At 37.5% G+C, this 26,729-nt stretch overlaps 1 long non-coding RNA gene across 1 annotated transcript; it reads right to left on the bottom strand.

The window, feature by feature from the left end:
- LOC132652211 (uncharacterized) lies at positions 1–25,742 on the bottom strand. Its single transcript, XR_009589691.1, has 4 exons — positions 25,612–25,742; positions 14,537–14,646; positions 8,462–8,634; positions 1–195 (listed from the first exon to the last, which is right to left on the bottom strand). It is a non-coding gene; the product is annotated as an uncharacterized LOC132652211 (long non-coding RNA).
- Between the last annotated feature and the right edge of the window lie 987 nt (positions 25,743–26,729).

The raw sequence follows: 26,729 nt of genomic DNA, 5'->3' as shown, positions 1-26,729 counted from the left end.
TTTTTCTTTCTTTCCTTTTTTTTTTTTTTTTTTTTTTTTTTGTTGTTGCTGTTGTTGTTGTTCTCCTGTGGCTCCTCCCTGGAGTCTTTTATATTCCCCTTCTTCCATTAAACTCCAAGCACTCTGTCCACTCTGGCTGTGAATCTCTCTGCAGCTGCTTTGATCCACTGCTGGTTTGAGTCTTTTAGATGATATCTGTGGTAGGATACAGAGGGTTAATATCCAGAATATATAAGGAACTCAAGACATTAAACACCAACAAACCAAATAATCCGATTAAATATGGGATAAAGAGCAACAGAGAATTCTTATCAGATGAATATAGAATGGCAGAGAAACACTTAAAGAAATGCTCAACATCTTTACTCATTAAGGAAACACAAATCAAGACTACCCTGAGATTTCACTTCACACCCATCAGAATGGCTAAGATCAAAATCTTAAGGGATAATGCATGCTGGAGAGGTCATGGAGGAAAGGGCCCTCCTCCATTGATGGTGGGAATGTAACCTTTTACAACCACTTTGGATATCAATCTGGCACTTTTTCAGAAAACTGGTAATAGTGTTACCTTAAGACTTAGCTATACCACTACTGGGCTTATATTCGAACACGTTCAACTATACCACAAGGACATTTGCTCAACTACGTTAATAGCAGCTTTATACATAATAGGCAAAATCTGGAAATAACCTAGATGTCCCTCAACTGAAGAATGATACAGAAATTTTTGGTACATTTAAGCAATGGAATACTACTCCACTATTAAAAAGCAGGAAATTATGAAATTTGCAGGCAAATGGATGGAACTAGAAAAGATCATCATGAGTGAGGTAGTATACACTCACTTATAAGTGGATATTAGCCATATTATATAGGATAAGCATACTAAAACATACAGACCTAAAGAAGCTAAAGGACAAGGAGGACCCTAGGAAAGATGCTTAATTCTCATTCAAAAGGGAAACCAACCCTGACAATGCAGCCACTTCTGATGAGAACTAATAGACTAAGATCAGAAAGAAGGAGAGGAGGACCTCCCCTATCAGTGGACTTGGGGAGGGGCATGCATGCAGAAAGTGGGGGGAGGGTGGGACCGGGAGGGGAGAAGGGAGGGACTTATGGGGGGATACAAAATGAATAAAGTGTAATTAATAAAAGTTAAATAAAAAATTAAAAAAAAAAGGGAAACCAGGATAGACAGTGTAAGCTGTAGAGGACAGGAAACAGAACTGGAGTTTATCACAGGTCTCCTCAGAAAACCCATATTTTTATGTGTAAAGAAGATCCAAAAACTGTATTTGAATACTTAAATCCTGGTATTTGTGGAATTTGGGAGGGTTGTGTGTTGAGAAGTGATAGGGAAAATTGAATGTGAGAAAGGGTGGCTGGACATGGATATGGCATACACATTTGATGTTTTAAAGGGGAAATTTGTAAAAAATAGTCATTTATAGGGAATGTGAATCGAATGCACAAACTTAATATTTTGTAATGCATTTTGTGCATTATTTGCATAATCTTTCTTTCTTTCTTTCTTTTTTTCTTTCTTTCTTTCTTTTATGATTTTTCAAGACAGGGTTTCTTTGCGGAGCGCTGGCTTACCTGGCTTCACCATGTAGACCATGTGCCACTCAAACTCAGAGATCCAGCTGCCTCTGCCTCCCAGAATGCTAGGATTACAGGACTCTGCCAGCTATATTTGCCTCATCTTTTAAACTTTTATTAATTACTCTTTATTCACTTTGTATCTCCCCATAAATCCCTTCCTTCTACACTCCTAATCCCACCTTCTCTCACCCTTCTCCACGCATTCCCCTCCCCAAGTCCACTGTTAAGGGAGTTCCCCTCTCCTTCATTATGATCTTAGTCTATCAAATCTCATCAAGAGTGGCTGCATTGTCATCTTCTGTGGCCTGTTAAGGGTGCTCCCCACTCAGGGGGAGGAGATCAAAGATCAGGACAATCAGTTTATGTCAGAGGCAGTCCCTGTTCCCATTACTAAGGAACCCACTTGGACACTGAAATGCCATGGGCTACATCTGTGCAGGGGTTCTAGGCTATCTCCATGAATGGTACTTGGTGGGAGAATGAGTCTCTGTAAAGACCCCTGTGTTCAAATTTTCTGGTTCTGTTGATCTCCTTGTGGAGCTCCTTTCCTATCCAGATCTTATTATTTCTCACTTCTTTCATAAGATTTGCAGCACTCTGCCCAACAGTTGGCCATAAGTCTTAGCATCTGCTTTGATAGTCTGCAGGTAAGAGCCTTTCAGAAGCCCTCAGTGGCAGGCTCCTAGCTTGTTTCCTATTTTCTTCTTCTTCTGATGTCCTTCCTCTTTGTCTTTCGGGATGGAGATTGAGCATTTTAGTCACAATTCTCCCTCTTGATTAGTTTCTTTAGATGTACAGATTTTAGTAGGTTTATCCTTTGTTATATGTCTATATGAGTGAGTATATACCATATGAGTTTTTTGGTTTCTGGGACAGCTCACTCAGGATGATCCTTCCCAGGTCCCACCATTTACCTGCAAATTTCATGATTTCCTTATTTTTCATTGCTGAGTAATATTCCATTGTGTAGATGTACCACAATTTCTGTATCCATTCTTCAATTGAGGGGCATCTGGGTTGTTTCCAGCTTCTGGCTATTACAAATAAAGCTGCTATGAACATGGTTGAGCAAATGTCCTTATTGTGTACTTGAGCCTCTTTCGGATATATGCCTAGGAGTGGTATGGCTGGATCTTGAGAAAGCACTATTCCTAGTTGTCTGAGAAAACTCCAGATTGATTCCCAGAGTGGTTGTACAAATTTACATTCTGACCAGCAGTGGAGGAGGGTTCCCCTCTCTCCACAACCTCGACATCATGTGTTTTCACTTGAGTTTTTGATCTTGGCCATTCTGTTGGGTGTAAGGTGAAATCTCAGGATCGTTTTGGTTTGCATTTTCCTTATGGCTAAGGACTTTGAACATTTCTTTAACTGTTTCTCTGCCATTCGATATTCCTCTACAGAGAATTCTGTGTTTAGCTTTGTTCCCCATTTTTTAATCGGATTACTTGGTTTGCTGCTTTTCAGCTTCTTTAGTTCTTTATATATTCTGGATATTAGCCCTGTGTCAGATAAAGTGTTGGTGAAGATTCTTTCCCAATCTGTAGGCATTTGTTTTGTTTTGATGATGGTGTCCTTTGCTTTGCAGAAGATTTTTAGTTTCATGAGGTCCTATTAATTGATTGTTGCTTTTAGAGCCTGTGCTCTTGGTGTTCTGTTCAGGAAGTTGTCTCCTGTGCCAATGAGTTCTAGGGTCTTACCCACTTTTTCTTCTAACCTATTTAATGTGACTGGGTTTATGTTGAGGTCTTTGATCCACATGAACTTTAGTTTTGTGCAGGGTGATAAATATGGTTCTATTTGAATTTTTCTACATGTAGATAACCAGTTGTACCAGCACCATTTGTTGAAGATGCTATCTTTTTTTCCCAAATTATATGGTTTTGGCATTTTGTCAAATATCAGATGTCCATAGTGTGTGGGTTTATTTCTGGGTCTTCTGTTCAGTTCCATTGATCCACAATTCTGTTTCTATGCCAGTACCATGCAGTTTTTATTACTGTTGCTCTATAGTACAGCTTAAGATCAGGGATGGAACCACCTCTAGAAGATCTTTTATTGTAGAGGATTGTTTTAGCAATTCTGGGTTTCTTGTTATTCTATATGAAGTTGAGAAATTTTTCCAAGTTCTGTAAAGAATTGCTAATTTGATGAGAATTGTGTTAAATCTGTAGATTGCTTTTGGTAAGATGGCCATTTTTACTATGTTAATCTTGCCAAGCCATGAGCATGGGAGATAGTTCCATCTTCTGATATCTTCTTCTAATTCTTTCTTCAGAGACTTGAAATTTTTTTTTTCATGCAAGTCTGTGACTTCGTTGTTTAGGGTTATATCAAGGTATTTTATGTCATTTGTGGCTATGGTGAAAGGTGTTGTTTCCTAATTTCTTTCTCAGCCCTTTTGTCTTTTTTTATACAGGAGGGCTACTGATTTTAGTATCCAGCCACTTTGCTGTAGGTGTTTATCAGCTTAAGGAGTTCCCTGGTAGAATTTTTAGGGTCACTCAGGTATACTATCATATCATCTGCAAATAGTGATAATTTGACTTCTCCCTTTCCAATTTGTATTCCCTTGATCTCCTTCAACTGTCTTATTGCTCTAGCAAAGACTTCTACAACTATGTTGAAGAGATATGGAGAGAGTGGGCAGCCCTGTCTTGTCCTTGATTTCAGTAGGATTGATTTAAGTTTCTCTCCATTTAGTTTAATGTTGGCTATAGACTTGCTGTATACTCCCTTTATTATGTTTAGATATGTGCCTTGTATCCCTGATCTCTCCAAGACTTTAAACATGAATGTATGTTGGATTTTTGTCAAATGCTTTTTCAGCATCTAAGGAGATTACCATGTGTTTTTTTTTTTTTTTTCTTTCAGTTTGTTAATATGGTGGATCACATTGATGGATTTCTCTGTATTGAACCGCCCCTACATATGTGGGATAAAGCCTACTTGGTCATAGTGGATGTTATCTTTGATGTGTTCTTTTATTCATTTTGCACATATTTTATTGTGTATTTTTGCCTTAATGTTCATAAGGGAGATTGGCCTGAAATTCTCTTCCTTTGGTGAGTTTTTGTGAGGTTTAGGTACCAAGGTGACTGTGGCTTCATAGAATGAGTTTGGTAGTCTTCCTTCTGTTTCTATTTTGTGGAATAATTTGAAGAGAACTAGAGTTAGCTCTTCTTTGAAGGTCTGCTAGAATTCTGCCCTGAAACCATCTGGTCCTGGGCTTTTTGTGGATGGGAGACTTTTGATGACTTCTTCTATTTTTTTAGAGTATATAGGGCTGTTTAATTGATTTACCTGGTCTTGATTCAGCTTTGGTAATGGAATCGATCAAGAAAATTGTCCATTTCATTTAGATTTTCAAATTTTGTGGCATATACTTTTGAAATAAGTCCAAATGATTGTTTGGATTTCCTCAGTGTCTGTAGTTATGTCCCCCTTTTCATTTCTGAATTTGTTGAAGTGGGTGGTATCTCTCTGCCTTTTAGTTAGCTTGGCTAAGTGTTTGTCTATCCTGCTGATTTTCTCAAAGAACCAACTCTTGGTTTCATTGATTCTTTGAATTGTTTTATTTGTTTCTAATTGATTGATTTCAGCCCTGAGTTTGATTATTTCCAGCCATCTACTCCTTTTTGGTGTGTCTGCTTTTTTTTTTTTTTTTAGGTGAGCCATTAATTTGCTTGAATGAGCTGTCTCCAATTTCTTCTTAAAGGCAATTAGTGCTATGAACTTTCCTCTTAGCACTGCTTTCCTTGTGTCCCACAAGTTTGGGTATGTTGTGTCTTCATTTTCATTAAATTCTAGGAAGACCTTAACTTCTTTCCTTTTTTCTTCCCTGACCCAGATGTTTTTTAATAGTAAGTTTTTCATGTTCCATGTGTGTGGAGGCTTTTGCAATTTCTCTTGTCATTGAGGTCCAGTTTTATTCCTGGTGATCAGATAGGATACAAGGGATTATTTCAATCTTCTTGTATCTGTTGAGGCTCACTTTGTGACCAACAGTATGGTTGATTTTGGAGAAGGTTCCATGAGGTGCTGAGAAGGAGGTAAATTCTTTTGTGTTTGGTTGTAAGGTTCTGTAAATGTCTGTTAAGTCTGTTTGATTCATGACCTTTGTTAGAGACATTGTTTCTTTCTTTAATTTCCATTTTGTTGACCTGACCTTTGTTGAGAGTGGGGTGTTGAAGTCTCCCACTATTAATGTGTGTTGATCTATGTGTGGTTTAAGTTTGTTTTATCAATGTTTCTTTTGCAAATGTGGGTACCCTTGTATTTGGGGCATTGATGTTCAGGATTGTGATGTCCTCCTGGTGGAATTTTCCCTTGATGATTATGAAGTATTCTTCCCCATCTCTTTTTATTAATTTTGGTTGAAAGTTTATTTTATCAGATATTAGAATGGCTACTCCTGCTTGCTTCTTGGGTCCATTGGCTTGGAATGCGATCTTCCAGCCCTTTACCTTCAGGTAATGACTGTCTTTGTGACTTAGGTGTGTTTCTCGTATGCAACCAATTGCTGGGTCTTGTTTACACATCCATTTTGTTAGTCTGTGTCTTTTATTGGAAATTGAGTCCATTGATGTTGAGAGAGATTAATGACCATTGGCTGTTAGATCCTCTGATTTTGATGTTGACTGTGGTCATAATGTTGTGTGCTTGGTTGCTTTTTGTTTTACTGTAGTGAGGTTAATTATTTCCTGTGTTTTCTTGAAAGTAGCTTGTTTTCTTGGGTTGTATTTTTCCTTCTAGGGTATTCTGTATTGCTGGATTTGTGTGTATGTATTGTTGAAATTTGTATGTGTCATTGAATATCTTGTTTTCTCCATCTATGAGGACTAAGAGTTTTGCTGGGTATAGTAGCCTATTCTGATATCTGTGTTCTCTTAGGGCCTGCATGATATTTGTCCAGGCCCTCTGGGTTTCACAGTCTCTGTTGAGAAGTCAGGTGTGATTCTGATGGGTTTGCCATTATATATTACTTGACCTTTTTTCTTTACAGCTTTTGGCTTTTTTTTCTTTTTTTCTGTATACTTACTCTTTTGATTATTATGTGGCGGGAGGATTTTCTTTTCTAGTCTAATTTGTTGGGTGTTCTGTAGGCCTCTTGTATTCTTATTGGCCTCTCCTTTAAGCTGGGGAAATGTTCTTCAATGATTTTGTTGAAAATATTTTGTTGGCCTTGGAGCAGGGAATCTTCCTTTTCCTCTATACCTATTATTCTTAGGTTTTGTCTTTGTACGTTGTCTTAAATATCTTGGACGGTCTGTGTCAGGAATTTTTTTTAGATTTAACATTTTCTTTGACAGATACATCAATTTCTTCCATTGTATCTTCAACACCTGAGATTCTTTCTTCCATCTCTTTTAGTCTATTAGTTATGCTTACCTCTGTAGTCCTCTTTTCTTCCCTAAGTTCTTTCTCTCCACAATTTCCTCCATTTGTGTTTTCTTTAATTTTTCCAATTCTATCTTAGGATCTTGAGCTGTTTTGTGGACTGTATTTTCCTGTTTTTCCTTCAATTCCTTCAGCTGTTTGTTTGAACAATTCTCTGTTTCTTTTATTTCTTTCAGTGATTTAAGTATTTCCTCTCTAAAGACTACAAACTGTTTGGCTGCAACTTCCTGTATTTCTTTATGGATGGCCATAATCTGGTTGACTTTATCTTCTTCTAGGTCTTCACGCATTTTATTTGTTTCCTCTGTTATCCTTTTCATGAGCATAGATGTTATGTCACCTTCTTGAATTTCAATTATGCTGGGGTGTCCAGGGCTACTTGCCCATGAATAACTGGGTTCTGGAGATGCCATATTGCTTTGTCTTTTGTTTGTTGAGGTCTTAAACTGGCCTCTACCCATTGGGCTATCTTAGGTATTGGTTGTTAGTTTCTGGTGGTTCCTGGAATCCTGTGGTGGAGAGAATTTTCTTGGCAGGAAGATGGTTTTTCCTGAAGGAACCCTCCTCAGCTTTTTGGGTATGGTCACTGTATGGCGGGTGTTTTTCAGGAGTTGCCACACCTCACCTCAGGCATACAGACTTGAGTGGTAACTGTGGTACTTGTTAGTGGAGGGGGCTCTCCTCTCAGCCAGAGAATTCCTGGAGACAGCTGCCCTGCTTCTGGGTTTCTAGCTGTAAATTTATTGAGCTGCTGTTGTAACCTGGGTGTCCCGTGGTTTGGTCAGCTTTTTTAGAGATAGCTGGTTGCCCCTCGGATTAGTAACTGGGGGTTCATCTTGGAGATCCCAGGCGTCTGTAGGTCTGAGGTTGGGTCTCTGTGCCCCAGTACCCAAGTAGTAATCTGTGGCAGGTGAGTACCACTCTCCTGGGCTCAGCAGGCTAGCTGGTGCACGGCAGCTCGCTGTGTTAAGCTGGTCTGCGGGTCCTTTTCCAGGGATATACTGAGTGGCTTAAGTCCGTCCCTGTTTGCTTCCTTCCCTGTGGGGTTTTCTTCCGACAGGGACTCCCAGTCTCTGTTGCCCTGGGGCACACAACTCTGTCTGTGAGGAATAGCTAGGCATGAAACAAGTCTCTGTGCTTGCAGCTAGAGCCCAGTTCAGTGATGGTGGTTCGTACCCGCCATTCTGGGAGACCTTTTCCAGGTAAAGCCTGGGTGACCCAAGGCCAGTCCAGTTTCCTTCCTTCCCTGTGGCTTTTCTTGAGACTGGGACTTCCAATCTCTGGTGTTTTTGTGCCCACCGTTCAGCCTGGAAGGTGATCAGGACATTCAGGCATGTGGCTCTGGTCTGGCAACCTAGTACCTGCACAACCCTGGCTCTCTTCTGGGTTCTGGCTGGGTGACCTGAGAGTGGACCCAACTGATCCCCACATCGTGGGGGTTTCCTCTCACCTGGGAAACACAATCACTGTTGTTTTAGGGCCCAGAGATCAGTCTCTTGGTCTCTGTATGGAAAATGTTGTCCTGTTCCTCAGATGCAGTGTTCTCCTGGGTGCCACCATCTTGTTGAATCTACTTGCCTCATTTTAAGGTATCCAACTCAACATATCTGGGCTCAGCAGGTACTGTAATGATAAAGTGGACATAGACTAGGTGAGAACACATCAGTATCACATGCCAGTCCCTTTTCATGTGTGATGACTTGAAACCAGTGATTTGCAACATATATTTATTATAAAATGTAATGTGACAACTCCAAGAACAAGAAAACAAGATGATGCTATTATGTGATGGGAGCCTTAACCCTTATTTGTTCCTTCCCTGTGATTTCATTTGAACACACACACACACATATGTATGTAAAAATGCCATCATTATTATTCTTTAAAAATTAAACTAATGATGAACAAATATTTCTTATTCACAGGGACTTGATCAAGACACAAATACACAGATATTTTCATTTAAAGTTTGTATTGGATTAGAAGATACAATGAGTTTAATTTAAAGAAGGAAATATAAAAAAAAGAAGGAAATAAATTGTGCCAGGAAGCAAATAGAATTCACGTGCTACAAGAAGGCAAGGGATAAGGTTGAAAAATGTTAGCATTATTTAGAGTTAGTACAAAATGCAAGAAGGCAGAAAAGAAGTTTTGGATGATGACAAATTTTTAATAATTATCGAAGGAGAATTTCTTTGCCTTAGGAAAGGCATTGAAAATATATAGAGTAAGATTGAGAACTACTTTGAAGAATTTAGAAACATAAATTTAAAAAGAGTAAGCAATGTGTGTTAGGGATAAGTTATGAAATCATAAATATTTGAAAATGCAGTTTGGTGTACTGAAAGTCAGTGTATTGAAAGGAACTCACTTTTATGTTCACATAGGAAAATATTCTTAAGAAACACATGGGATTAAGATGAGTTGTTTATACAATTATTTTTTATTTTAACAAATTCACACAGACATATTTGGCATGTTATAATGAGACTACCATCCATGAAGAACCATTAACTTTCTACTGCAAGAGTTTCCAGAGATAAAAGGACAGTCAACACCAATCAGTTGTTAATTTGGGCTATAAAATGTTTCCTTCCTCTAAATAGTGTGTATGCACATTAATTCTCTATAGTCTTAATTTTCTAAACAGAAATTGTTTTGAGAATGAATTACGTTTTCACAGAAGGATATAGAATACGGTAGTGTTTCATTTGAATTCAATTCTTGGTGTTTGGCAGTACCAGACCAAGATCACTTTACGTCATATTCTCCATAAATGTCGCTAGGCTCAAGCAAAAAGTGAGAAACTTTGAAACCTCTTCTGCTGACCATTAAGGGTTAAAACAGATATGACTTGATAACTTAAAATCATTTCCCTGTACAGTTCTCAAACTGGTTATGGAAAATTAGCTCCTTCACTAAGGTTATCAAAGCACACGAATGAATGCCTGATGTTGGCTCCGGATTAAGAAAAATTTGTGATATGTCATCAAATTTACTACAGAGGACCAATGATGGGAGTAGTCAGAGATGGATGACACTGACCACCAGTGAGCAAGCTTTAGGAAGAAAGAGTACACATTCCTGAATGCATTTGAAAATCTCTACTCAATTCTCATCATGAGCACAAATAATTTTTCTTCTGAGTTATCCTCTAACCCCAAGGTTTTTATGCCACCACTAATAATTCTGTCCCTATTATCCATAAGAAATACAATAGAAAGTAACAATTTAAAGCTCATGGAGGCATATATTTGTAATATCTGAGCTGGGAAAGCAGGAAAAGTTAGAGACCTGGGTTGTGAAGAGTAGGCTACTGGGAAAGGTGTGATGGAATCTCCCTGTGACTAAGAAATGCCACTGTGGCCAGGTGTATGGAAAGGATCTCAGTGCATGGATTCCCAGAGAGGTCATTGTGTGATGCTGAGAAGGTGAATGCAGTGAAAACTCGGGTGCCAGATGCTAGGGTGAAAACTTGCTAGCTCAGAGAGGCAGAGAAAACAGCCAGTTGACCTTCCTGTTAAGCTTAGGTCCAGACAGTAAAGGCCAACAGGCCAAAGTTAAGAGATTGTTAGCTCAGTTGACAGCCCAGGAGGAAAGAGCCTGCTAGCTCATCCACAGCCCAGGAGCAGAAAAACAAGAGCTCAAGGCAAAGGGCTAAAGAGCCCAAGAACTAGAGATCTAAAGCACAAGGTGCTGAAGAGCTCTTTCTTCTCTGCTGTAGTCATAAATACTCCTCTCTCAAAGTCCTTCCTTACTGATTAATGCCTGTCAACTGGCTTCTTGCTCTACCTCTCTACCTTGGGTTATCTTTATTAAGTCCTGAGTACTGAAAGCTCTAGGATTAAAGGTGTGTGCTACTGTTGAGCCATACTAAACAAGAAACAGATTTCACAATCTTAGAGCTCACAATAGGATCAACTAACCTTAAATAGAGCTGCTTTTTCATTTTGATTTTACACTAAGGCAACTTTTAAGTTGGACTTTAATGTATTTAGCATTATGATATGTCTACCAGCAGGTGGTGACAAGAGAGTAGAATGGATTTGTTTGAATTAAAATGGCCCATGGACCTATAGAGAATGTCAATATTAGAGTGTGTTACTGGGTGTGGGCTTCAGAAGCTCAAGCCAGACCCAGTTGCCTCTCCATCAATCCAGATGTGGAACTCTCAGCTACTCTGCAGCATCATGTCTACCTGAATGTATTTCCTTCCTACTATGGCAACAATGAACTAAAACTCTGAAATATATGTCAGCTCCAAATAAATGTTTTATTTTATAAGAGTTACTGTGATCATGGCATCTTAACTCAGACATTTTTACGCTCCTTTAATCCAAGATACAAACCTTATCTAAGAAGATACACAGGTAGTAACAGAGAATGTAAGGAAATAGTTAACATTTTTGTAGTTAGCTAATTTTAAATTAAATGAAAAAATAGTTCTATACCAAAGGGGGGAATTCAAAGAAAAGATAAAGGTAGGCCAAAAGCAAACAAGTAAACCAATATCAACAAAAAATTGTGATTTGTAGTCTGAATTCAATCCCCATAGCCTACATCATAAAAGGAGAGAATTGATATATTCTTTATCCATGTGTATGTGCGCACATACAAAATATAAAGGAATTAAAATGTTATAAAAATAAAAGGTTATATATATATATTATTTTTTTTTTAATTATTCTAGGAATCCCGGCACTCTGTCCAAACTTTGGTCATGTGTCTCAGCATCTGCTTTGATACACTGCTGGGTAGTCTTTCAGAGGCTTTCCTCTCCTTCTTTCAATGTACATCCTTTTTGTCTTTCTGAGTGAGGATTGATCATCTCTTACCCAGGGTCCTCCTTTTTGCTTAGCTTCTTTAGGTGTACAGATTTTAGTATGTTTATCCTATATTATAGGTGTAGTATCTACTTATAAGTGAGTATATACTGTGCGTACCCTTTCTGCTTCTCGTATACCTCACTCAGGATGTTTTTTTCTAGATCCCACTACTTGCCTGGAAATTCTTATGAAAGAAGGGGGAGATAATGGGATCTGGAGAGGACAGGAGCTTCACAAGGAGAGCAACAGAACCAAAATATCTAGTCACTGGGATCTTTTCTGAGGCTGATACTCTAAAAAAGTTCATGGATATAACCTAGAACCCCTGCTCAGATGTAGCCCATGGCAGCTCAGTATACAAGTGGGTTCCCTATTAATAGGAACAGGGACTGTCTCTGACATGAACTCACTAGCAGGCTTTTTGACCACCACCTCCTGAGGCCAGAGTTGCTTTGCCAGGTCACAGAGGAAGACAATCCAGCCAGTCCTGATGAGATGTGATAAGCTAGGGTCTGCTGGAAGGGGAGGAGGACCTCCCCTATCAGTGGACTTGGAGAGGGGAATGGGAGTTGATGAGGGAAGGAGAGTTTGATTGGGAGGGAATGAGGGACAGAGCTACAGCTGGGAAACAAAGTGAATAAACTGTAACTAATATAAAAAAATAAAAATTTAATACTAAAACGTTAACCTAGAGGTATCTTGGTGGTTCTTGCAGGTATCAGAGTTTAGTTCCCAGCACCCAGGTCAGGAAGATCAATACTGCATGTGACAAGAATATACAATTTCAAGGGATCTGATGCTCTTCGATGGCTCCATGAGCACCTGACAAATGTAACACACACACACACACACACACACACACACAAGAGTTTTTAAATTATGTCATCAACTATGCTAAAACTTTAAGATGGCTTATAAAAAAAGCATTTTAAAACATTTGGCTGAAATTCAGTATTTCATGTAAAAGTAAACATTTCTTCTATCACATAGTGAACCAATTTACTTTTATTTTATATTAGTTTATGAAAGTATATATTTACATGTCATGATTGTTTTAAAAGTTCTTTTTTATTTGTTAACAGTAAATGTTTGATGTATATATGTGTTTTACATGCCTAGATATGCAATTTCACATGCAAATTTCTCAGATGTCTGAGAAATTTGACTGATTTTGACTGATCAGGTTGCACCAGTATGTTTTAGAATGCAGTAAGAAGCAATTTACTAATTTAAACAAATTATAAGAATACTATATAGAAATCACAGTCTCTCTTATTGTGTTAGCGATAAAACATATCTACAAAACTCTCTTCATGTTCCTAATAAAAGCTTTGCTTGTTTGTAACTGCTCCAAATTGAAAACAATTAAAATATCTTTCAATAACTGGGTAGATAAACAAACTCTGATTTATTTCTATAATGGACTGTATTCACCAATAAAATTTAATGAGCCCTGAAGTTCAAGTGACATGTATCTTAAATGCAATTGATAAGTGAAAGGAGACAATCTCAGCAAGCCACATACCCTTCGAATCCAAATTATCAATATTTTGTAAAAGGTAAAGGAAGAGATAACTGTGTTTGTCAGCACATGATGGGAAAGGAAAGCTGGATAGAGTAAATGTGGGCACGATTTAGGGATTCAAAATATTCTTCTATAGTACGATAGTCAATGACTGACTATGCATACCAAAACTTATAAGATATCACAATCCTGACATGTGATAAAATAAAAGAAAGTTCTTAAGGAACCAGTAGCTATAAAAATGAATAACAAACATAATTAAAATAACCTGCGTTTGCAATGTATATATCAATCACACTTTATAGAGTGATTGCATTTTCCTGACTTGTAACTACTGGGAAGTGACTTATACTTTCAGATTGAAAGCAAATTCAAAAGCAAAGGATTTATAAAAATAACATGGTAAACACTAGTCTGACAAATGTCTCCTGCATGGTACATAAATCTAGTGCTCATTTTCCTTCATGCCTGAACACACCTGGATACATACACACCAGCACCGTTTTTTTTTTTTATTTAATTTAATTTTTTTTATTATTAGTTACATTTTATTAACTCTGTATCCCAGCTGTATCCTGCTCCCTCTTTTTCTCCCAAACCCTCTCTCCCTCCCTCATCTTCTCCCTGCCCCTTTTCAAGTCCACTGATAGGGGAGGACCTCTTCCTCTTTCATCTGACCATGCTTTATCAGGTATCTTCAGGACTGGCTGCAAAGTCCTCCTCTGTGGCCTAGCAGGACTGCTCCTCCCTTGGGGGTGTGGGGAGGCCAAAGAGCCTGCCATTGAGTTCCTGTCAGAAATAGACCCTGTTCCCCTTACTATAGGAAACCAATTGGTTACTGAGCTACCACAGGCTTCATTCAAACAGAGGTTCTAGGTTATATACATACATGGTCCTTGGTGGAGTGTCGGTCTCAGAAAAGACCCCTATGCCCAGATATATTTGGTCCTTGTGGAGCTCCTATCCTTTACATGTCATACTAACTTCCCTTTCTTTCACATGGTTCCCTGCACTCTGTCACAGGTTTGGTTATGAGTCTTAGTATCTGCTTTGATGTACTGCTAGGTAGAGTCTTTCAGAGCCCTCTGCGGTAGGCTCCTGTTCTGTTACTTGTCTTCTCCTATGTCCAATGCACATCCCATTTGTCTTTGTAAGTAAGAATTGATCATCTTACCCCGGGTCCTCTTTCTTGTTTATCTTCTTTACACACCAGCACTGTTATAGGCATGGAAGTCAGGTTTCCCATTCTTGTAGTGGGGAGCTGTGCATGGAGAAGCGAATGGTCTATGAAGAAACAGATAGATTGGGGCTCAGAGCCACTATCTTCACCGTGCACTTCCCTCAATATGGAAACAAATGTTTACATGAAAAATATTTATTGATGTGTTTATCCTAGGAATAGTATATATCTTTATGTCCTTTCTTTCTTTTTTAGGAGACCTAAACAAATAGCACCATATAACCCATGAATATATTTTAACTTTTGTCAGTGTTATAATAAAATAAGAGGATCTTGGGAAAAGATCAGTTATAAAATAAGAGAAGGAAATAGACCAGATGCATAATCTTTATCATGAGAATAACAAACTATGTCCTCTCTCTCAACAGACAAAGAAACAGCAGCGATAAAATAAAAAATAGATTTATGCACAAGAGACCCAGGAGCTAATCCAAAAATTCCAATATGGGAAGTGATAAAACTTGAGAAGAAATGAATAAAGTATGAAGAAATAAAGGTTATAACTGAATATATAAAATAAGCATCATTAGCTCATCTAATACAAACATGTGATCAATAAATATATAAACAAGTTTAGAGGGACAAATCTGTGCAGAGGGCCTCTGAAAGACTCTACCTAGCAGTGTATCAAAGCAGATGCTGAGACTCATAACAAACCTTCCACAGAGTGCAGGGAATCATATGAAAGAAGGGGGAGTTAGTATGTTGTGGAGAGGACAGGAGCTCCACAAGGACCAAATATATCTGGGCACAGAGGTCTTTTATTAGACTGTATCTCCAACCAAGGACAAAGTATGGATATAACCTAGAACCCCTGCTCAGATGTAGCCCATGGTAGCTCAGTATCCATGTGGGTGCCCTAAAAAGGGGAACAGTGTTTACTTAGGTACTTTGCCATTAAGATGTTTTAGGTCCTTCATTTTGTCAGTTCCACATAGTAACTTCCATTCAATAAAAACAATACGAAAAGAAAATCCACGACCTGAACAGCATAAAAGTTTGAGAAACACTGCTCCTGTCATGCAAACAGTTGGCTCTGTTGATGATTTTTGACATAATAGCTTGAGGACAGGATTGTACTTGTGGGATACCATTATCTAAAATCGAGAAATACTACAGTAGTCATAACAAAGTATTAGACAAAAATCTTTCTGTGGACATTCTACGCATTACTTAATCTATATTTTAAAAAACATCCCAGCTGTAGACCCCTCCCATAAATTGTAATAAATCATAATAAAAAATGCAATATTGTAAAAAAAAATGCATTAAAAACAAATTTCTGACTTCTCACAAAGTCAGAAACTGTCATAGCTGTGGGAAACTCAAGAAAAATAATACAGTTTATGAGAGGCATATAATTATGGATGACATCTTACTACAACATGACTGTATTCCTAAAAGAGAATTCCAAATCTTTATAAATATTAATTAGTCATTACCATTGATTTATTAATTATAACAAGTGTAACACTATATGACATAGTAAGGTCAGGGAAATACTATTATGTAGTATATTAGCACTCCTTTTATCTCCATAATAAAGATTAAAAAATCTAAAATTATAATATTTGAAGATTATTATATTTTGTTACTAGGATATGAAATAGTAGTGAGGTTATTCCATACTTTAATTTTTATTTATATCATTGATATATCAATATTATAGGGTTAGGAATCAAATTGAATTGTAAACTTAAATGAATGAAGGACTGTTCTAATAACTTTTAATTTTAAATTAAGCACCGATGCATATTTATAAACTAAAGAACACATGTATGGGGGCATGTAGAAACATATAACAAACAGACTTAAAATTAATATACTGTAAGCTACATATGATAAAATATTTTACATAAATTATCAATATGTAGTTACACACAGAAATAAACTGGTTCTGTGTTTCTACCTGTTGTATAAAATACATATATAATACACGCTTAAATTTCATAATTTTTATTTTTTATATTAATCACAATTATCTACTTTGTGCCACAGTCATAGACCCTTTCCTCATATCCTCCCAATCCCAACTTCCTTCCCTCATCTCCTCCCTGCCCCTTTAAAAGTTCACTGATAGGGGAGGTCCTCCTCTCCTTCAATCTGACACTAGCTTATCAGGTAACTTCAGTACTGGCTGCAATGTCCTCCTCTGTACCCTAGCAAGGCTGCTTTTCCCTCAAGGCGTGGGGAGAGGGGGCAGGGGTCAAAGAGCCAGCCATTAAGTTCATGTCAGAAATAGTCCCTGTTCCCCTTTCTAGGGCACCCACATGGATACTGAGCTACCATGGGCTACATCTGAGCAGGGGTTCTAGGTTATATCCATACATTGTCCTTGGTTGGAGATACATTCTAATAAAAGACCTCTGTGCCCAGATATATTTGGTCCTTGTGGAGCTCCTGTACTCTCCACATCATACTAACTCCCCCTTCTTTCATATGATTCCCTGCACTCTGTGGAAGGTTTGGTTATGAGTCTCAGCATCTGCTTTGATACACTACTAGGTAGAGTCTTTCAGAGGCCTTCTGCAATAGGGTCCTGTCCTGTTGCTTGTTTTCTCCTACTTCCAATGTCCATCCCAATTTTCTTTCTAAGTGAGGATTGATCATCTTAGCCCGGGTCTTCTTTCTTGTTTAAATTTTTTAGGTGTACAGATTTTAGTATGTTTATCCTATCTTCTAGGTCTAGTAAATTTTCTTTAACATATGGTACAATACCTGGCTGATAAGAGTTTGAAAACTGCTTATTGCTTAGTATTTTTGAATGCTTAAAGATCTTTATAATAAATGGAGTTTTCATTTTCTTTGTGGTGTAGTATACTACTATTTTTGTATTTATTAAATTTTTGAAAAGTAATACTAGTGATTCATTCCAGTTGGAGCTTGCAGGTTGGCTGAATGGATTTTGTTGAGTTCCTTTCCAATGAAAGCATTCAGTGATATTTGAGTGTAAGGAATTAAACTGTATAATTTCTGTCTAGCATGAGCTAGAACCTGGGCTCTATTCTTAATACTGAACACACACATTCATACACAAAATATGCATATACACACACATTGAAACTTGTGTGCATTTTATCTAAGTTTTCATTTTGCAATCTTTTCTATAAACAATTTTGCACATCAGATCTATTGATAACTTGGAAACTTAGTGAATGCTAACTTTAAATATAGGTTAAATTTGTTTTCTTGAATGGTTGCCAAGCAAAATCTTGCTCAAGAGTATTTTTAAGAGGAAGTATTGAGATGTCCTCCCTTGTATTGGCAAGGGTTGTTTTTATAACTGCTTGCATAGAGGAAAATTCGGAGTGATTCTTTCTGCAGCATCCACACTGAAGTCCCCTGAAGTATTTGTTGTTATGACTGACAGCATGATTATACGATCCCTTAAGTGGCCATGATTACATTGTGAATCCTCGTGTTGAAAATTTTCAAGTGTTTTATACTGCTGATAACCTTCAAATTAGTGAGCACTTACCCCCAAAAGCCACTAGAATAAATATGTAAGTTCGAAAGACTCTCAAGAATTTTTCAAGAATGTATTTCATTGTAGTAAGTTATTTTTGCTATATTTAACTACAGTCACCTTTCTGGATATAATAATAATCCCATGTTTCTTTATAATACCTTCTAACTGCAGAAGGGCTTTAATAATAACATATTCCAACATTTCTTATGTGAATAAATATAGCATAAATACTTTAGTGGCTGATAAAAAACACATTTAAAGCCTTAAGAATAAACCCTTATTTATATCTTACTGGAATATCCCAAATCACCAAAGGATACATAAAATGAGGAAAACAAGATTTTAACAAGACTACATATCAATAAAGTAAATAACCATAGCAACATATTATGTTAAAATCATAAGAATTTGATCTCTCTGGATACCTTGCTTTACTATACACCACCTTGTTCATTTGTGATTATGCGAGGTGATACAATATCTCCAAGATGATATGAGGTGATGTCAATGACTTCAGAGTTATGGCTGTAGTAGCATAGTACCACAACAACTGTGTTGTATACATGTATGTGCATGGTTTTTGTATCCATGTCTGTGATTATAAATTTGTAATTATAAATATTGTCTGTAGACTTTTCCAGAACTATTAATGACTGCTGCAGCAATTCAGGAAACAATTTGCCTTGGGAAGGAATGATTTCCTGGACTGAAGATAAACTTCACATCCTCCTGGCACAAGAAGCAGACAACAGTGACTCAATTTCTCCAACAAAAGTGAATTATATATACTTGTGGTTAGGTTACATGGTTAATTTTGGATTCCTCATTTCTTTTGTTTCCTTTAACTTTCACTGTTATGTTTTCTTGTCAATACTATCACTGGATACATATTCTTTTGCATTATATATAATTTTGCTCTCTATTATATTTGTTAATTAGACTTTTTATGTTTTTGTACCTTTTGTAGTTAGGATTGTTTGGAATTAAGGCAAAATAAAACTGTTTATAATGGTTTTACTTATCAATATATAACAATTTAACCATTTTTTGGTTATTTTTAAACTAAATTGATCTTCACCTGCAGGCATTCTTGTAGATTTCCAGTATATATATACCAACTTTCAGCATAATCCTTGCAATATGTATTTTACATTTAATGTTCAACATTCACATTCCAGGATATATCCCTTGACTTATTAACCAGAAAAGTTACACAATGTTGGACTTTTGCCTAGGTTTATACTTTTCTCCATTTAAAATTTGTATGCTTTGTGACTATTACTTGTTTAATAATTTCTTCACCCCAGAACTGTAAATTTTGTAAGGACAGTAGGTATGCATGTTTCTTTTAATATGAATAGTCTGATCAGTACAGTAACTCATGAAGAAAAGTGAAATAAATACTTGCAGAGAATAAGTGAATTACTGATACTGAGTTATATCAGATTGGAAAGATATGAATTCTTTCTTCTGATCAGAAAAAGAATTAAAATACAAAAATTGGACAACTGGTTAAGCAAATGGATACATGGGATAAAATATTCCAAAACCAGAAGGAAAAAGTCAATATCCAAACTTATATGAGTCCAGAATTGACTTGAATCTCACCTTTTACTGTTTGCCCCTGATAATGTATATAAATATAATCTTCATGCAATAAAGAATAATTACGCCATCTTAGCAAATTAATCAAACCCAAAGGTGATACATAGGGAGTGCAATTCCTAGAGAGCTGACTTAAAGCATAGGTATGACAGCCTGAGGCTTATACATGGCTGATGCAGAATGCCAGTCTTTAGGGATTGAGTGCTCTGTGTAGATGTGATGAGACCTTTACTTAGATCTTGTCAGACCTACCCACCCTTGGGAGACTGTCATGTATTGTCTGCCCAAGAGCTTATTCAAGTTTGTCAGTGGAAATGGATGAGTGGTTTTCAAAGCATCCAATGCTGATAGCATTGACTACAAGAGGCACAGTTTGAAATTTTTTTCCAATTAAATTATATGGAATTTGCTTTTCGGTGATGATTCTCATATTTGGACTAAGGCAGGCATGTGCACATTTGTATACTGGATCTCTGCATATATGTGTGCCTGTGGGGAGAGTGTGTTTGTGCCCTAATACCATATGAAATGGTAGGCCTTATCAGTATCTGACATCAATTCCTCAGTATATGTAACAATGTATAAAGGTAAGGAAGTATAGATACAAAGAGAAAACATCAACTGAAATCCAAGCCTACAGGTGAGTGAAATCTCTGATGATGTATTCATCATGTAATTAAAATACAAAACTCAAGTAAATTCTACCAGAGTGGACACAGGACTAGCCACAGGATTATCATCATGGATTGCTGCAGCCATGAATCATCTGAAGGAATGGGCGGGCATGGGAGCATTAGCAGGCCTTCTGGTGTTGGTCTCCTTGGTTTGCCTGTGGTATATATGCAAGACTAGAGTCTCACAACAGCGTAATGCAGCCATGACCATTCAGGCCTTTACAGCCATTGAAGCAGGACAGTCTCCCCAAGCATGGTTGGATACCATAAAAAGCTAAAATGTTATGCTCAGGATGCGAGGCTAAGCACTGCACTCAGGGTCAGATGCTTTGGACCCAGAGAAGAGCATGTCTGATTGCATGCAGGTTGATGCCCCAGGTCCCGCCTCTGAGAAAAAGGTATCGGACGGGTCTGATGCTCTTTGGGTGGATGACACCTAAATGAACATCAGTACAAAGTCCCAATTTATTTCTAATATCAGAGATCAGACCTCTACTCCTGCCTGACGCGTCTAAAACAAAAAGGGGGAACTGTAGAGAGCTGCGTAATGCCGTGCCTGAAAGATGGAGCTGGTTTCCGCCTTCCACCTTCTCGATGGTGAGTGCTCTCTGTCACAAACAACTCCACATTTGGCTAAGGCTGAGGATCTGGCTTGCTTCCATGTATGTGGACCTATCTGCATTGCCCACGTGGCATGCTGAGGTTGGCTACCCAGAGGCTATTTAAAGTGGGCTGGCATTACCCAGGGTCAGATGATTGTTCAAGGTTCCTGAATAAACTGCATTGAAAAAAATAAAAATAAAAAAATAAAAGAGAAAAAAATACAAAACTCAAGTGTAGTTTTCAAGTCCAGCAAGTAATATTTACATAGTAAAGTTATTTCAGAGTTTAAAAATGCCTGGGATCTACCTCAGGTAGGACAGGACCTGTATCTGGTACATATCCAGTTCTACCTCCAGCTACACACAAAACAAACACTAAACAAATAAATATAGTAAGGCTTTAAGGACTCTTGAGTCTCCTGATTGTGACGTTCTGTCTTCCTCATATGCAGTGTCATGATAGAGCAGTGTGAGAGTATACGGGAGAGAAGAACTACATTAGGTTTCAGGTTGAGGTTCTGGGTCCTATGTTCTGAGGTTGAAAATACGTGATAGAAGTCTGACTATCCAATCACATGCATAGAATAAATTCTTGTCACTGTTACATTTGTGCTATTGGAAAGAATCATATTAAAGGTCCATGTAATACATGAGTTCCTTTTGAAGTTATTAACTGAAGCTAGGATTTGTATCAGTTAGAAGATGAAAAGATGTCTTTATGATGCGATTATCAATATATGCATACAATGTAGTAGCTGTGGGGACCTTAAACATACCACAATGGCAAAAACTAACCACCGGCATAAAACATGGCAGACTGAAAGGTCAAACTTGGAGTTTAGGAATGGAAACCTCTGACACAAGAAGTTCCATCTCTTAATTTGTGTCTTATTTACATTTCTGCAGTACAGCTGCCACCCTCACTTCCCAAATCCACACCTACACGGTTCCCACCATCTCTTTCCACAGAGCTTCCTGCATGGTAATTTTTTTTCTTCCAGTCTTAGTGTTGCACACATGTTTTCTCCCCACATAGTAAGATCTCTCCAGAAGTAATCTCCCATTACTCCTCAATTGGGATGGCTTTGGGAGTTTTGTTTCTATTTTCAACTACTTCATGCCATTAGTTCAAAGCTTATAAAGTACATATTTAGTGCTCTAAATATTATTTTTCATTGAGCCACCACTGTGTTATGCACCAAAATTAAAATAAAACGGTGTAGACTCACAAATTCATTGATGAACTCCCAGCTACCAAAGGTGATATATTCGTCTATATTTAGGAGATATTTAAGGATGGTATTTTGAAATAAGACCCAAATGTATCCCAAGAATTAAACTTAGACGAGACACTCATATTTAGAACTTAGCTATGTGTGAGAGAAACAGATGTAAGAAAAGAAATGAGAAAACCCCATTTTGATTTCTCTATGCTCTGTCACTAAGGTTTGTATTAACTTCAACAATAGGGTCTAGCAATCAAGTTCTGGAAAGTAAAAAAGACAATTACCTGGAATGTCTGGGGATTGTCTATGGAAATTCACTTATCAACAGCTTAAGAAGTAGCATACACCTTGAAGTGAGATTTTTATTGCTAGCCATTGTTGTTGGAGAAAGCATGGTCCCTCTATTTTAAGGGCAACTTAATTTAAACCCCCTTTATTGTTACTTTTCAGCAGGGAAATAAGCCCTAAAGGTTTATTCATTCTTCCGTAAATGGCTATACATACATTCACTTCAGAGAGCACTAAATGGACATAGTTGGGACTAAATTGAGAGGGAGAGAGAGCAACAGGGAGGTTAGGAAGGAAAAAAAAAAAACCACAGATAATATGAAAAAAAAACATTAGGAAAAAGTAAGGCATACAGAAGGAATTAGATCAAAGGGAATGGGTGGATTGTTACAAACATCACTTTCATGCATGCATATTAAGACAAAGATCTTGTAAAACTGAATTCATCGTTTTCATGACTCTTGTTTACCACAGTTTAAATGTATATTTAAAATAGACATAAAATATTTTTAATAGAATCTCATGTAGCTTGGGCTGGCCCTGAACATAACTATGTAGTCCAAAATAACTTTAAATTCCTGGTCCTCATATTTACCTCCAAGTGTTGAATTATAGGCAGGTCCATCCACAACTGACTTACACATTTATGGGGGTAGATGCCAAAGGCTGGCATGGACTACAAACTGAGCCATGTTCCTGGCCCAAATAGGACTTTTTTTTTTTTTCAGCAGCTTAAAATGTAGATTTTCCTTTCTTAACTTTATGTTTTCTTTTTTATTTCTAGCCTTATTTGTCTGCAGTCAGCAGACAATGAGTTGGCTGTAGAATTTATATACTCTCCTTTTTTCAGTCTCTTAACATTTGTAAAATTATTTTTCCACATTTGATTCACAGTGTACCATGCCACAGCCACCATGTCAGGTCTGAATCCCTCCATTATTTAAGAGATCAGACTGAAGGCCACATGCTTTTTCTTGCTGAGAAATATTTTGAAGCTTTCTGTTGTATTTTATTATGGTAATTTGTATATCTCATTCCCTTTGGTTATGTTCAGTCATGTTGGGGTGATGAAACCCCTACTGAATTGATGCAGCTCCGCTCCTTAGATCTAATCACCTGAGGCTCAAAGGGCTGAAGTGTAGAGGCAACAACGAAGCCCTAGGCAGAAGTGAGTCTCCGTGGAATCTCTTGAGAGGCAAAACGCTTTCATTCATCAGGGTGAATACGCATTAAAAACATGAGGCTTTGCAGCCAGTCCTGAAGATACCTGATAAAACAGGATCAGATGAATGGGGAGGAGGTCTCCCCTATCAGTGGACTTGGAAAGGGGCACGGTGGAGATGAGGGAGGGAGGGAGGGAGGGACTGGGAGGGAATGAGGGATCGGGACACGGCTGGGATACAGAGTTAATAAAATGTAACTGATAAAAATAAAATAAAAAAAAAAAAAAACATGAGGCTGCTCTCTCAGTGAAAAGGTAAAAAAGACTGCCAACCCTCCTTTTGCTCTGATAGAGCATTTGTTGTAGATTAAAAAAAAAACAAACAAACAAATGTGATTTGTTTATTTAAAAAAATGTGTACAGTGTTCTTAGAAAGAGCCAAACAAAGTTTCTTGGCAGAGTGAAAACCCTAGAATGCCTGCCTGGAAGACAGCTCCAAAGAAGGTTATGGTCGGTCTTCCTGTTCCTGTCGTAGAATACACACCCAGCATGTGTTATTTTCCATCCTCTAGGTCAACAATAACCTCCATCATAAAGATTTAAACTGAGAGATATTTGTAAAAAGAAAGGTAGAAATTTAGTCTCCATGGATGACATTATTGATTGATACGCTCTTAATTTATACCTTAGTAAAATTTACCTTAAAATAAGAACGCTAACCATATTCAAGCACATCTTAAAATATAGACTAATAAGACAAACAAATAAATAAAAGCTCAGCTTTTCCAAGCAATGTAAAACCGCGTTTGAAAAGCTGAAGTGCAGGTATGGTTTTGTTACCCATTTCCCACTGTTTCATATCTTCAAAAACAGAGATTGAAGTGTGATGTTTTATTCCACAATTCATTAGCTCCCTCCAATTAAGACATAGACCTTAATTTTTTGAACATTCCTCTCAGAATTGCATTTCTAACTCTAACATTTTTAAAATGATACTGGCTTGGAAAGCCTAGGCGTTTACCTTCAGGCTTATTTCATGTCGCCCTGTAGGCCTAAAGCAAATTAGAATTCTGACTCTGAGTTAGTTAGGGGCTTTGATTTGCCTGAGGGAGTTAAGCAAAGTGGAAAAAAGAAATATTTATTGAATATCAGCCACATATCAGAAGCTTTTTGATATGTGCCTTTGCATATTCAACCTCTTAATTCTCATAGCTAAAACAGTATTATAAAATATTCTCTCTTTTTTTGTAAAGAAGACAACATATTTTAAGTCACTGAACAAACAATGCTGCAATATAAACCTGTCATGATTGATGGCAAGAGACATATATTCTTGTGTGGTGTTATACCTCACCAAGTTTAGGAAAATATTTATAATTAACCCATCAATTTCATATCTTATTTAACTTTGCAAATTTTTTCATACAAAACAATTTTAAACAGATCATTTATTCATTCATAATATTTGGAAATAGGAAATTCTTGAGCAAGAAAAACTGAGATGTGTAAACATATTTATATGTCTTTTGTGGAGTATTTATTTCCATCTATTATTGCAAGGGATGCATGCACACGGTCATGAACTAACAAGAAACAGTGAAAGAAGCTCATCAAGGATTGAAAGAAAAATACTTTGTGGAGCTTTGCAAAGAGTATAACAGTTTGATTTGAGAAATAGCTGTTTTTGCAGACACATGAGAAGCAGGGAGTTCAAGGATGAATGGAAAAGCAAACACAAAAGCTCTAACAGATCAAGAGTCCAAGAGGAAAGAGTGGATAGTATGGTACCTCATTAAAATCACTAACTGGTGCAGGCGTGGAGGTGCAGGATTAAAGGGGGCATGGCTGGAGGGTCAAGGTAATTTTGTATTCAGTGTATCAGGTTCTTTTTTCAAGGACTTCAAACAAATGTGCTTCTGGTGTAAATTGCTCTTTCCTGATGTGAAGCTCAAAGATGCATTTGGTAACTCCAAGGATACTCACGAGCCAGGGACGGCAGTTCCTTTGCCTGGATCATCTGACTGCCTTCATCTCTCATAAGGTGCCTCAGATTCTCACTGTAAAATAAGAAGTACAGAAAGACTGAAACTGAACTTGTGAGTTTGTGCTTCTCTTACAGCTCGTCTCTAAAGCATCCCTCACATACACGACAAGTGTCTCAGAATTCTCACAGTTCTTCTGAAGTATCCCTCTAAACCAGCAGAATCCTCAGTGTAAACTTCTGATCATTAGTTTTGGGGTTTCCTTTATATTTATACACATTTATTTATTTGTCTCTGTAAGTGTCCACATCAGAGAACAACTTTCAGGACCCAGTTCTCTCTTTTTACCTTGTGAGTGTCAAGGGTTGAACTCAGGATGTCAGGCTTGGCAGCAAGTAACTTTACCTCCACTACCTTCTTGCAAACCCTCTATACAGGCTTTCGTGTGCCACTTGTCGATCTTTGAGGTACCTGGTTCTGAACACTGCACACCTTGAATGCAAATGGAACTGTTATGCTTGATGGAAGATTCTGCCTCTGAGATAAACATGTCATGTGTTAAGGTATAGTTGGGGCATGGGGTATATCTGAGACATGTTTAGTTTTGGAGTAAAATTTTAATTTTCAGGTAAGGTTCATGGTACACTCTGCGCAGTCACTTTATTGCTGCAGTGAGAGCCTGCAAGCTGCCCAGTACAGAATGAGAAGAGGTATTTTCTGTGATGGCTGGCCCTCCTTGTTACACTGCAGTTTGAAGAAAAGTATCGGTCAAGATGGTCACTGGCTATTTTTATTTCTCTTGATAGCCTTGAAAATTATTTAAAATCACAATATAATTATATAGATTCTCCTACAAAATATAATTGAGAATAAAAAGTGTTTGTGTTCTCAAGTAAATTCCATCAAGGCAGGGAGGGACCTTGTGAAATCCTAGAACATGAATTTATCTCTGTTGCAACAAACAAAATGAGTAGCTCTTGGCAAGTCAGTGTGGATCACTTTGGTCACAAATCGTGCCAGCCAGTAATTTGCTGCTGATACTAAACATTAGACAGGGGAATGCCTGTTATTATCACCATCCCCAGCATGATAATGGAATTATGATCATCTGCTGTCACT

This window comes from Meriones unguiculatus, chromosome 2 (genome assembly GCF_030254825.1).
Source record: "Meriones unguiculatus strain TT.TT164.6M chromosome 2, Bangor_MerUng_6.1, whole genome shotgun sequence".
Lineage (NCBI taxonomy): Eukaryota > Metazoa > Chordata > Mammalia > Rodentia > Muridae > Meriones > Meriones unguiculatus.
Note: the sequence above shows the minus strand (reverse complement) of the source record. Positions and strands in the feature narration are given on the sequence as shown.